Source organism: Miscanthus floridulus, chromosome 10 (genome assembly GCF_019320115.1).
Source record: "Miscanthus floridulus cultivar M001 chromosome 10, ASM1932011v1, whole genome shotgun sequence".
NCBI classification, from domain to species: Eukaryota; Viridiplantae; Streptophyta; class Magnoliopsida; order Poales; family Poaceae; genus Miscanthus; species Miscanthus floridulus.
In genome coordinates, this window is record NC_089589.1 from 119367561 (window position 1) to 119380738 (window position 13178).

The 13178-nt window shown below is 39.9% G+C and overlaps 2 long non-coding RNA genes across 2 annotated transcripts; one reads left to right on the forward strand and one right to left on the reverse strand.

Annotated features, from left to right (window-relative positions):
• Positions 1-3353: 3353 nt before the first annotated feature.
• On the reverse strand, positions 3354-9727 carry LOC136487055 (uncharacterized). Its single transcript, XR_010767124.1, has 3 exons — positions 9486-9727; positions 8480-8527; positions 3354-3476 (listed from the first exon to the last, which is right to left on the reverse strand). It is a non-coding gene; the product is annotated as an uncharacterized lncRNA (long non-coding RNA).
• LOC136487056 (uncharacterized) lies at positions 3485-5255 on the forward strand. The gene is made up of 2 exons (XR_010767125.1): positions 3485-4605; positions 4690-5255. It is a non-coding gene; the product is annotated as an uncharacterized lncRNA (long non-coding RNA).
• Positions 9728-13178: the final 3451 nt, after the last annotated feature.

Genomic DNA, 13178 nt, shown 5'->3' on the forward strand with positions numbered 1-13178 from the left:
TTACTGCGACGCATCAGGCGCTCGTTTTCTGTCCGATCAATGTAACCACTGCCATCTGTTAGGTACTTGATGAAAGGTATTCTCCAGTCGGGCTCATTAGTGGTCGGAGGGGGCTCGGCGGTGCTTGACGCCGGAACCGTAGCCACCAATTGCTGGTCTGGAGGCTTGTCTGCCGTGGAATCTTCCTCTTCGATGGAAGGCGTGAGCAGGTCTTGGACGAATACGCCATGTGGGATTTTTGCTCGGGATGATCCTAACTTTGACAGTGCATCCGCTGCTTGATTCTTGTCCCGGACCACGTGTATGTACTCGATGCCATAGAACCTGCCTTCCAGCTTTCTGATCAATTTGCAGTATGCATCCATCTTTTCGCTGGTTGTGTCCCAGTCCTTGTTGAGTTAGTTGATGACCAGAGCAGAGTCTCCGTAGACGTAGAGACGTTTAACGCCAAGCTCAACCGCAATGCGCAAACCATGTAGGCATGCTTCGTACTCGGCGGCATTATTAGATGCTGGGAAATAAATCCTGAGGACGTACCGGAGCTGCTCCTTGGATGGTGACACGAAAAGGACTCCTGCTCCCGCACCGTCAATGTTGAGAGAGCCGTTGAAGTACATCGTCCAATACTCGTCGGATCCGGGAGAGGCAGGCGTGCTTAAGTCTGTCCACTCGACGATGAAATCGACGAGTGCCTGAGACTTGATTGTAGTGCGGCTTGCAAACTCCAAGGAAAAGGGGCATAGCTCCATTGCCCATTTGACGATGCGCCCGTTCGCATCCTTGTTGCTAATGATGTCTCGCAGAGGGTACTCAGTCATGACCACCACACGATATCCGTCGAAGTAGTGTTTCAACTTTCGAGATGTTATCAGTAGAGGTGAAAAGGAACATGTACAACAGGTTTACATGCTGGTTAAAAGTTCCCAGCTAACAGAGAAATGAAAACTGAATAAGCTAAAAAGAGAAAACTGCACTACAGATCCAGTCTGAAACTTTGGCTCTGTTGCAGACTAGCTATTTACATGTTCTGGGTCATGCGCCATGGCATATAGCAGAATGTCTTGTTGAATTAAGCTTGCTACCTGTATTGGCATTTGTGTTTTGTTATCGAAGACTCTCCTGCAGCGCTCTTTCCACAGGTTCCAAACAGCGTGACTGAACACTTGGGCTCGGTTTGTAGCTGTCGTTGATGTGTCTGTTCCAATCATTGCAGACCACCATTTCTTGATCTTTGTGCTCGTTGTGGTTTGATTTGTCATTGGAAGGTTAAACTTCTGGGTTAGTAATGACCAGACCGTGCGTGAAAATGAATAATCAGCCACCAGGTGCTTCGGCGATTCAATTTCTGCTGTGCATAGCTTGCAGATAGGGTCTACTTGGCCGCCTTGCCGTATGATCTTGTTGGAAGTCAAAATCTTTCTTTGGAGCAGCAACCAGCAGAAAGATATACACTTTGGTTCAACCTTTGCCTTCCATACTTTCTCCCAATCATGATCAGGGAATGAGCCAATGATCTGAACATTGTAGGCTGATTTGACAGTGTAGTTTCCATCTGCTGTGAATCGCCAATTGATCTGATCTGGCCGGTCATCTAATTGAACTTGCTGCAAAGCTTGCCAAAGTGACACATACTGCCTTAACCCTCGATCAGTGGACACATGTCGCAGACCCCGCATCCGTAGATTCCCTGCCAATGCTTAGGGCCACTGTTAAAATTTTCCGTCTAGCTAGCCAATTTGAAACATAGAGGTGCAATTTGCTTTGGTGCAGTTCCATCCATCCATCTATCATGCCAAAAATTTGCACGCAGTCCATCGCCTACAGAGACTGAGATACATGTCCTAAATATCTCTGTTTCCGCTGGGGTTGTGTGGATTTCGAACCCGTCTAAGGCTTGTCAGGATCCCACCACTTTCAGCCACAACCACTTTAAGCTGCAATGCTCTATTGAATTTTTGCAGATCCTTGATTCCATGGCCTCCTAAGACTTTTGAGCGGCAGGTTCTCCTCCAATTGACTAGGCAATGGCCTCCTCAGTGCATCCTCTGAACCTTTCCAGAGGAAATTTCTTCGAATTCGGTCTATTTTCTTCACTGCCCATTTGATAAGTTCTCGGTCATGTTATTAATCGGCATGACATTTCAGTTGATTCTAAGAATGTTGCTAGTGTTGTTAATTGGCAGAGACCTACTATAGTGACTGAGATTCGCAGTTTTCTTGATCTTGCTGGCTATTATCGGCGTTTTGTGCAGGATTTCTCTAGTATTGCAAAGCCGATGATGAGACTTACAGAGAAGGGTGCTCCTTTCGTATGCTGCAGTGAATACAATTATTCTAGACATTTTAACAAGTACATATCTATTTGGCACATTACCCCCTTTCCATAATAGGCTCCATGTATTTGGAAATACTTCTGTTTTAAATATTTGACTGGTTGAACTTCCATAAGTTTGTTCACTGACATCTACTGACCTATTTAGATAGGCCACATCAAGTGAACTCTATTTAAATTTTTAGAGGATGCACTTTTTTTAACGCAATTTTTTAGAGGATACACTTCCATTGACTATCCCTATCAAAATAAGAACCCCAAAGAAAAAGCAAAGGTGATCCATATCATCACATTTTTTTTTCTCGAACACAGACCAATATCACCACATTATCTTCTGTTTTAGAGTACCAGGGACAAGCCACTGTCCATTGCATTATGACAGGACGAATGCTTAAGCGCAGTACAACATTGTTTGTGCCAAACCAAAGGACACATGAGGTGACATCTCAATCAAACTTTAAAGGTATGATCACATAATCTCTCTACCAATGGACTCTGATCAATTAGTAAGAATGCACCTTAGATACGTGGAACAACCTACAACATAGTACTATAAATGAGAACAAGTCACAATAATCTAGATCATACATCTTCCATATGAAAGATAAGTAAGAAAGCAAGGTCATTCATACTTTTTTTTGGATGCAAACAAGTAAAAGGCCATATATATTTTCTTTTAGATCATCTGCTACACAATGAGAAGATACTTAGAGCAACATCATGCAAGCATGGTTCTATTTACTAATTATTACCAAATTTTCTTCTTCAAGATTATGATTTATTTATCTGAAAAGTCATACATTCTTCAACAAATATGCTTTTTGCCTGGAAAAGGAAAAAAATTGTGGCCAGTCTTATTCAACTGTATATTGTGTCTTACAGAAATTAGTGATCAAGCAAACAAAGTTGAAGACCTGGAGCGCATACTTAGTGATGCAAGCGCAAAACCCGTCAAAATATCATATACACTAATAGAACTGATAAAAAAAAAATTTCTCAAGAGATTGGTACTGGTGGGTCTGGAGTAGTTTACCTTGGTATGCTGGTACTTCCTATTTGCCTCCCCAACAGTAATCTTCCATATAATTGTCTGAACAGAGCAAATATGTAATGCTTGGAGGCCGGGAATGTTAAACAGGGAAGTCTGCAAAATGGGATGGTTGCTGTGAAAAAGCTTTCCACATGGAACGATTTTTCTAACAAGCTATTTTTGGACGAATTTAATTGTTTAAGGAAGGTAAAACACAAAAATATTGTAAGGCTTTTGGGCTATTGTGCATATACACTAGGAGAAGTTATGGAAATAAAAGGAGAAGCCATGATTGTCGATGAGGCACATAAAAAGTTCCTCTGCTTTGAGTATGCACCAAATGGGAATCTTCAGCATTACCTAAAAGGTATAAATTTGCTACTCTATTCATCTCCATGTACTCCCTCCATCCCAAAACGAATGCAATTCTAGATTTGAACAAAGTCAAATTTTCTTAAGTTTGACTAGGTTTATAGAAAATAATATCAACATTTAGTGTAAATAGATTTGCTATGAAAATATATTCTATGGTTAATCTAATGAGTATCACAAATGTTAGTGTTTTCTGTATAAATTTATTCGAACCTATAATTGTTTGGCTCATCAAAAAGTGAGAATTGCACACTTTGGGATGGATGGAGTATACTCTATTTACCTCACCGCATCAGCAATCCATTCACCTAGCATGTTAGATGTAGCCAATTTCATGCATGAGCATGATTGTGAAAAAAAGATGTAGCTAATTCAATGTCTTATCATATCAATTTCCATTCCTTTCAAATCATTTCTCAAAATATTCGAGCAAGTGCTCAAACCATCTAACCTACATGGGATTCCAATTTGGATCTCAAATTTTTTTTACTAATACAATAAAAGGTGTGTATAAACTAACTAAATTTACTTGTAGTGATTATTGTTTAAGTCTTATGATTTTGAAAGCTTCATCACAGTGAAACCTTCTATTTTGTCAATATTCAACCAACAAATTCATTACTTTTGTGCTGTTCTTTACTTCTACAGAAAAAACTCATGGATATGAATGGAATATGTGTTATCAAATAATTAAGGGGATTTGTCAGGGTTTGGGTTATCTTCATCAAGAACACATTTATCATTTGGATCTCAAACCTGCAAATGTGCTTCTGGGTGCTAAGATGGAGCCAAAAATTACCGATTTTGGTCTGTCAAGGTGCATTGATGGAAAACAGTCCACAATATTCACTACAAATGTTGGTGGAACACCGTAAGCTCGTCCTCTGGGCACCACAATCTTTTCCTTGGTACCTAATTTGTGAAAAACTGCTTTATGCTATAATCCTTGCTGCAGGGGTTATATGGCACCAGAACTAATAGACTAATCAACAAATATCTTGCAAGACCGATATATTCAGTTTGGGCATTATCATGATAAAAATACTTACTCAGAGTGATGAAGACTCCTACTGAAAATGTAAGGATACTTACATTGCTTACCTTCCTAGCACATTTTTTACATCAAACTTGGAATTTCGTTACTATATCACTATAAAGAATATCCTATACAAGAGTAGTGAAAAGCTTCTTATAGGTTTTATTGTGTATTTTCTGTTGGCGGAGGAATGGTAGCGGGTTGCGGTCAATCTTAACTGTGCAAAAGTAATTGGTTATAAGTTAAGCCAAACAGGAGTTTGACGTTCCGTTCCGTTCTAAAGGACGTACCCAGTGCAGAGAGCTCCCGCTCTGTACGGGGTCTGGGGAAGGGTGTCAGTGGCAAGCCTTACCCTCGCCTGTGTAATGCGAGGAGACCGCGACTCGAACCCAGGACCTTCCGGTCACGGACGTTCCGTTCCGTTCTATGTTTTCTTTTTTTTTAAGAAAATGGATTAGTTCCTTGTTTCCTAAACAAGATAAAACTCTGAAGTTTGAACTCACATAAATATTTTGGCTGATAAATGGTAATGTTTCTCAAAATTTCTTTCAGCTGAATCTCAAGTTTGCAACGACTCGATCACAACAGAAAAAAGGAAAAAAAAAAAAAGCTAGAGTAAAACAACCATAGTTGGATTCCAGGGTCAGTGGTCTATGGTGGCAGCAGAAAAGCGTGTACATTAGCTTTACAATGGTTGATTGCATAGACATAGAAGCATAGCCTCCACCATGCCACGAGCAGTCACCTTGGCGGTGTGCCTGGTTTTATGCAACACGAGTTTAATTTTCAGCTGTCCAGGACAACACATGGTGGCAGAGAGTTCGAGAAGGGGAAGGGTGATGCTAGGTAGGTTGGGGACAGCAAATCTGTGTAATGGAGAATGTGGCTCAACATGGGAGTGTCCAGAGAAGGTAACAAGGCGGCCATATTAGATTGACAAAGATCGTTAAGTTGTAGTTCATTGTTTACTTTAGCGTTAGTGTCTTAGTGAGTTGAAAAACCTGAATGGCAATGCCTACTGTTTTCACCTGAAGTGCAGCCATAACCTGGCACAAGCGGATGCGGCTCTTCAAGAATGAACACCAGGCAGCTATTCGTTCATATAGGCAATGGGTGTCAAGGGATGTGTCAATCAAAGTCAAATAATGGAAATATGTCTTATCACAAATTTACACATACATTTCTATACCGTAGCGTTCAGTCTCTTGTATATTTGGTCAGATCCGAGTCAGTACAGTTTCGCTGCACATCTTATGGACACCTTTAAATGGTATATATTACCTTTTGAACATTTATTTACTAATCCAGTTGTGGAGATTCTTGAAGGTCCTATCGAATATCTGTAGTGGCATATATTGAGTATACTTTCTCTTTTACAACATACAGATGCTGTCATCCTTACTATATGTTTGAACTTTGCAGTGGCATGAATCATTAGATGAAGACTGCAAACTACTGAAGAAATGCATTGAAATAGCACGGAGTTGTTGTGACCACTGACCCACATAGCAGACCTACTATACATAACATAATACTTATGCTAGATGAGACAGAAACTATGATTCAAATGATTCCTCCGTCTATTAATACTGAGCCAAGAAATGACCCAATGTCTTCATTGTACCAGGTATATTCATTCAAGTAAAATATGCAGTGACGTATCTTTTTATGTCAGAATTTACATGTAGGATCTATCCTGTGCATAATCCACTCAAGGCCTTTTTGGATGCATGTGTATCCACCTCAATCCACATATGTTGGAGTGGAATGGAATGGAATTGAGTTCAATTCCACCTCAGATCCACTTCAACACATGTGGATTGTAGATGAATACATGCACATCCAAACAAGGCCTCAACTGGTGTATCTGTGTATCCACCTAAAACCTTCATAGAGGAAACTGAAAACTTAAATACCTAAGTGTCAATGATTAGATAATGTACAATGATCTGGGAATACACATGAACCTCGCCTATGCTAGGGGATGTAGGAACAAGAACACATAGCAAATAGATCTATACACATGTTTGTTGAAAAGTAATATGCTACGTCTTGTGTGTGATTCTTGTATATCACTACTCTAGGAGAGGATCACTGCCGGGTCAAAAACCAGCATCTCTACCAGAATTGGGTCTGACAGAGGGCAAACGACAGTGAGGTGCTCGCATATCATTGCTGGTTCTTCATCCTGTATTGATAGTAGGATATCACTGCCGGTTCATTGACAGAACCAGAAGTAATAGGATAAGGATAACTGCCGGTTCGATGTTAGACCTAACAGCATGCGTGCGTGCTCTTCAGAAGTTACTGAGTATGTTTATTTCGATTGTATTTCTTGTATCCTAATTTTATACTGAAAGTTAGTTGATTATATTCTGAATCATAGGTGGTGCAAAGATTCTGTGCGCTGCCTGAACGAACTATCAATGAACATTCCAGGTAGTAAATTATAAGTAAATCCCCACAGGCGCAGCCTTTATTTTTTTATTTTTCTCCAAATTATCATAGTGTCATGGAAAAAGAGGTGTCTGTTTGTTGGGGGGAGGTAATCATTTATTCCAGTTTCCTCCCTTCCCTCCCTCCTAATTTCCTGGAGAACCTAAGCATACATTGTAACACCCCAAAACCTCCCTACCTAAGATGCCACCACAAGAGTTGGAAACTAGAGTGATCAACAATAATTTTGGCAACATCCCCCCTTAAACAATAGCAACGCGGAAGCAACCACATATAGAGAGATATAAATAAGCTCAACCAACAAGATATACCATCCTAATGAGCAGATAAGCATAAACAACAGCCTACAGGAAATAACCCAACAAGAACCATAAGTATAAGCTCCACTCCTAATCATGTTATTACTACAATCCATACATATTTTTACATTGGATTATATGGCATTAATGTGCAAGGTGCTCCTACTTTTCCACCCTTCAAGCAAAAGCCACTTGAGTACATGGAAATATAGAAATGGGGGTGAGATATAAAAATCTCAGCAAGTAAACTGCTTTAACAAGCTATTTAGACTACAAGTTCAATAAGCATCGATTTAAACCTCATTTATATGTAAGCCAACAATAAGCAATGAGATGTGTCCAACAATTGATACAACTCCATCCATGGTAAAGATTAATAACCAACAAACCTTGGAGAAGCATAGCTTCTCACGAACTCATCCAAAGCCTTAGTCCAAGACCATCATGCCATAGGCCAAAATTATAGTGCATATGCAATGCAAATGCCATGTCTCCTGCCTTCATACCCAACAAAGTATGAAGCCGCATCGTTATGCCCAATAAACGATGTTGTACCAGTACGGTTGCAGCTCGCAAGCAGCGACATAACTCCATATGCCAATGAATGAATGAGATGCAATGCAAATGCCACAGAAAGATAAATAATCACAACAATAACACCACGAGCATCTCTCCATGTAGACAACAAGTCATATTCAGTATCAAACCGTAAGCATAACACCATGAACGTCTCTCCATGCAGGCAATAGAGCTATATTCCATTGAATCAACATGATCGTCATCAAACCATATGTGTAGGAACATATATATTCAAATGGAGAGCATAGAGCATGTGACAATTTCATAACATGGTTGAGATGTGATATTATGTTGGATTGGTTCTGCATTTTAAGGTGGAGGCAGTATAAATAACAAGTTAAAGCTTGTAGCAAACCACCGCTATGTTTACTTGCCTCCAATGAAGAGATGATCGCTCTACGCGCGATCTGAAGCACTACCACCTGCTTAAGGAGTATAATATCAGAGAGAGAACTCATTTAAACAAATGTACACAGTAGGTAAAGTGCTCCAACGCCCCAACCCGACATCGATGCAATACAGTGAGCAAAGCACTAAAACCATTACAGCAGTACTGCTTCACCTTTTTGTATCAACCAATCCATAAAGGATATGATAGCAAACAAATACACTTTCGGAATCTACACAACAAGGCCTACAACTTTCATGCAGACATTATATTTTTATCATGCTTAAAAGATAGCCTAATCTGCATTTGAAAACAGGCTTCAGAATCGGCTCAAGAATTGAGACAGAGAGCTTTACATTTTGACATCTCCAAAATCATAAGTCCACAAATTATAAAATTTCACCAGCTAGCATATCATTTCATAATCTACAACTTTCGTATTATTCCCATTTGCAGATAGGGTCAATAGGGTGGCCTAATGCATGAGCAAAGCTTAACTGAAAATCCTGCAGACAAAACAGTACATCTAACTTTGAAAATCTATATCTAGAGTTTCTATTATCTAAAAGCCATGATATTTACTAATATGGAAAGCTAATGAAATGTACTAAAAATATCTTATGACTTATAAAGCCCCATCATGCCTCTAAGGTTCTCCAAAACCTTGTTGATCCAGTTCTGTCCAGAACTATGTCCGAACATGACAGCTAAATTAGAAAAATCATAACTCCCAAACTGCTCATGCTAAAATCATGAAATTTCACGAGCTAATAGATCTGAAAGTCCTCTAAGACTTTCGTATTATACACTTTTGGAGAAAAGTACATTTAGGTCATGGAAACTACAGAAACAGCTACAGTGCTCAAACTGTCAGGCGGTAGAATCCAAGATTGAAGTACATGGGTGATTCCTCCCACAAATCCACAAGATTCGAAGACCAATGACCATCTAAAACACCTCAATTAGAAGATACAAGGGTAGCATCATCTCACCTTGGCCGTCCCCAAGCTAGGGCAGCAAGAAACGGGAGGGGGGAAAAGTCAATCTACCCCAAGATTCAGCTCTACTCGATCATCTCCTCCTCCTCAATCCATTTTCCTGTTTTCCCTTGTTCTTGCTGATTGGAAGGAGTGTATAGAGAGGGAGGGGCGCAGGGAAGAGGAAGGAGGCGTGCCGGGGAAGAGGGAGGTCGGGCAGGACAAAACGGAGGGAGAGGGACACTCTCAGCAGAGGATAGAAGGGAAGGACGACCTGGGCCATGGAGGGGGTGAGATGGTTGGGCCTTGGCCCTCTTCCAAGCCATTCACCTATTTTTTTGATGTGTTACAGCTGCTGTGCGCTCCGCCGTGCACCCAGGCTCGGCACATGGTAGCCACATCAAACAATCTAGTATTTACACTTGAGTTCAGTCCCAGATTGAAAAGACAAGTTCCTCTAATTTTAAAGTATGTTGTTTACTTAGATTGGTTGGTATATATGAAGATCTTAATGCCCTGGAGCATATACTTGAGGGAAGGCAGAAGCCCAACAATCTATCATATTCACTTCTACAGTTCATGACTAATTTTTTTTCTGTTGAACGAAAGATGGGTAATATTGAATTTGGAGAATTTTTCAAGGTAATATTAACTTCCATTGATTCTCTTTCATGTTTCGTCACAACAAAGCTGAACTTTATTCTAAGGGCTAAGGCTCATGGTCATGCTAATAAGTCAAGTTAAACAGGGCATCCTGCAGGTTGTTGCTGTAGTAAGGCTTTCTGGGAGCCTCAAAATTAATGATAGGATGTTTCATGGGGAGGTTAAAATCACAATGACGGCTCAGCACCAAAACATAGTACGATTTCTAGGCAACTGTTCTTATGAAGCAAAAGAAGAGGCATCAATACATGGGAAAGCTACCAACACGGAGATAAGAGAAAGGTTGCTCTGTTTTGAGTATCTAAGCAATGGCAGCCTAAAGAAGCATATTTCTGGTACAATAAAAAAACTTAGCAATACCTACGCATGTGTATTTTTTTCATTTTTGTACTATTGTTTTGTTCATTTTATTTCAATTCGATCGAAGTGAACTGAAAAAAAATAGAAATGTCCCATCATTTGGTATACATGCAATTTAGCGAGGCCTTGTTTAGTTGGTGAAATTTTTGGCGAAATGGTACTGTAGCACTTTCGTTGTTATTTGGTAATTAGTGTCCAATCATAGTCTAATTAGACTTAAAAGATTCGTCTCGTGAATTTTGTCTAAACTGTGTAATTAGTTTTATTTTTTATTTATATTTAATGCTTCATGCATGCGTCCAAAAATTCAATGTGACGGGGAATCTTGAAAAATTTTGCAAAATTTTGGGAACTAAACAGGCACCCAGCATAAAGCAAATATTGGAAGATAACGCACTCCATCATACTCTTTTTATATTACTTTTGCAGATGAATTAAGGGGACTTCATTGGGATACACGTTTTCAGATAATTAAGGGAATATGTCAGGGCTTATGTTATCTTCACAAGGAAAAGCATATTACTCACATGGATCTCAAACCATCCAATATACTACTAGATGATCGCATGGTTCCAAAGATTACAGGTTTTGGTATATCAGAACTCAACTGTGAGTGATAGAAGTCTTCAATGTGTGTAAACTTACACCCTTAAAACATCACTCTTCCTTCCACAAGTGTTTCATGAAAATTTCACTTTGGCATTCCAAAGGTTAATTAACATGCACACAAAGGTGGGTAAAAAGGTATGATTTCAATGAGACAGTTAGGGACTCCTATGGGGTATGCATTGGGTAGCTTTGCTACTGCTCAACTAAAGCAATGATTTTGTAACTTGACTAATGGAATATGCAATAAACATTAAAAGATTCTTTTTAATAACATGGAATCAGGGGGCTAGAGCATTGGGCTGTTTTATGGTGCTCTAGATTCATCTCCCTAAGGACTTATCTGTAAGTGATCATCCGGGACTTACAGTACAACTGTGAGGGCTATATGGCTCTGGATTTAGCTCAGTATAAGGACCTTTTCTAGCTTGTTAGAGATTAAATTTATTAGCATAAGAATGGCTTGCCGAATCGGGTATAGGACAGCCTCTACTCTTATGTGTATAGTCGCGATTGAATTGTGCCATTCGACAAGGGGTTCCTATATCTATTTGCCGAGTGAATCTAATGACCCTAACTTGTTAGACGAACCTTTGAAAGGCTTCATAGTGAACCCTGCCGACCTTCCTTGGTAGTGGGTCAAGAGGTTGGCCGCCTCGGGCAAAAGGGTAAATTACGATTGACAGTGAAAGTGTATAACCTCTGCAGAGTGTAAAACTGGTATATCAGCCGTGCTCACGGTCACGAGCGGCCTTGGAACATTTACGGAATAGATGATGAACACTAATAATACCGATGATAAAGATGCTCACTAATGATTATTGTTTATGCTATTCATTATTCATGTTTACTTGATCATGTGTTTATATGGGCTTATGGATAAACTTGTTGCTACTCAATTGCTAAAATTGTTACAATTAAAAGCTAATCGTAGTTAAACCAGTGTTAGCCTTTTGAGCCTCATGAACCCCATGTTATATTTGTTGAGTACGACATGTATTTACGCTTGCTTTATTTTTCACATATTTGGATAAAAAACCCGGATGGGTACCAGATTGCTATTGTTTGGAGGAATTATGCTTGTGATCAACTAGTCAGTTGTCCCTGTGGATTTGGAGTCTTCGCCTGAAGACCGGAGTTGTCTTTTCCACTGTTTGCTATCTAAGGTTATATTCTTTAGACTAAGTATGTTATATATTGAGCATTGTCTATTGATATTACCCTTATTTGTAGCTATATGTGAGATTTGACTTCCTAGACTCACATAAGGTGTATATCTGATTTTGTTCTTAAAACCGGGTGCTACAAGTTCATAGGACATAATAACAGTTATAAAACATAGAAGACACAACTTTTCCATTTTTATGCATTTTTAACTACTTTAAAATTATTAAACAAGGCTATTACAAGATAAATCAATAACTCAGAAACTACGTATCATCTGTATATGAAACTTTTACCATAGAACACACATCAATACTAGTGTACCATAAAAATTCCACTACAATTGGATTCGCATAACTACATATATGAATTTAGCACTAAAAAGCATAGGCAACCATCTATATCCAAACTTTTCTACTTAAACATGTCATATTATTATGTATCTACTGCATAGATCTACTTATGTGGAGCTCAACAAAACTGGGTTTGCCATTTTAGTATTTTTCTACGAATTACTATTATTTTCTAAAGTTTCAGCCGATTTATTAAAAAGGGAAAAAGGAAAACACTATGTAGCACTATTCATTTCATTTGAGTGACGAGCGGAAAACTTCTATTCCTTCTCTTCTTCTTCCCCGTCTTCACCGAGCGGAGGAGGGCTGCGTCGGGCTTGGCGGCAGCGTCCAGCAGGCCGGCGGGGTGCGCGAGAGAGGCGGTGGCCCTGGACGCGGCTGTAGGGGGGCGCGACCTGCTCAGCCGTGGCCCACAAGGACGGGGCCACAAGCACCGGCGCCCGTCGTTTCGGCAAGGGGTGAGCCGGGTGAGGACGACGGTGGTGCGTGGGGGCGACTAAGCCTGGGCATTCGGGTTACCCGATTTTTTCGGGTCGGGTAATTCGGGTAATTCAAAATTCGG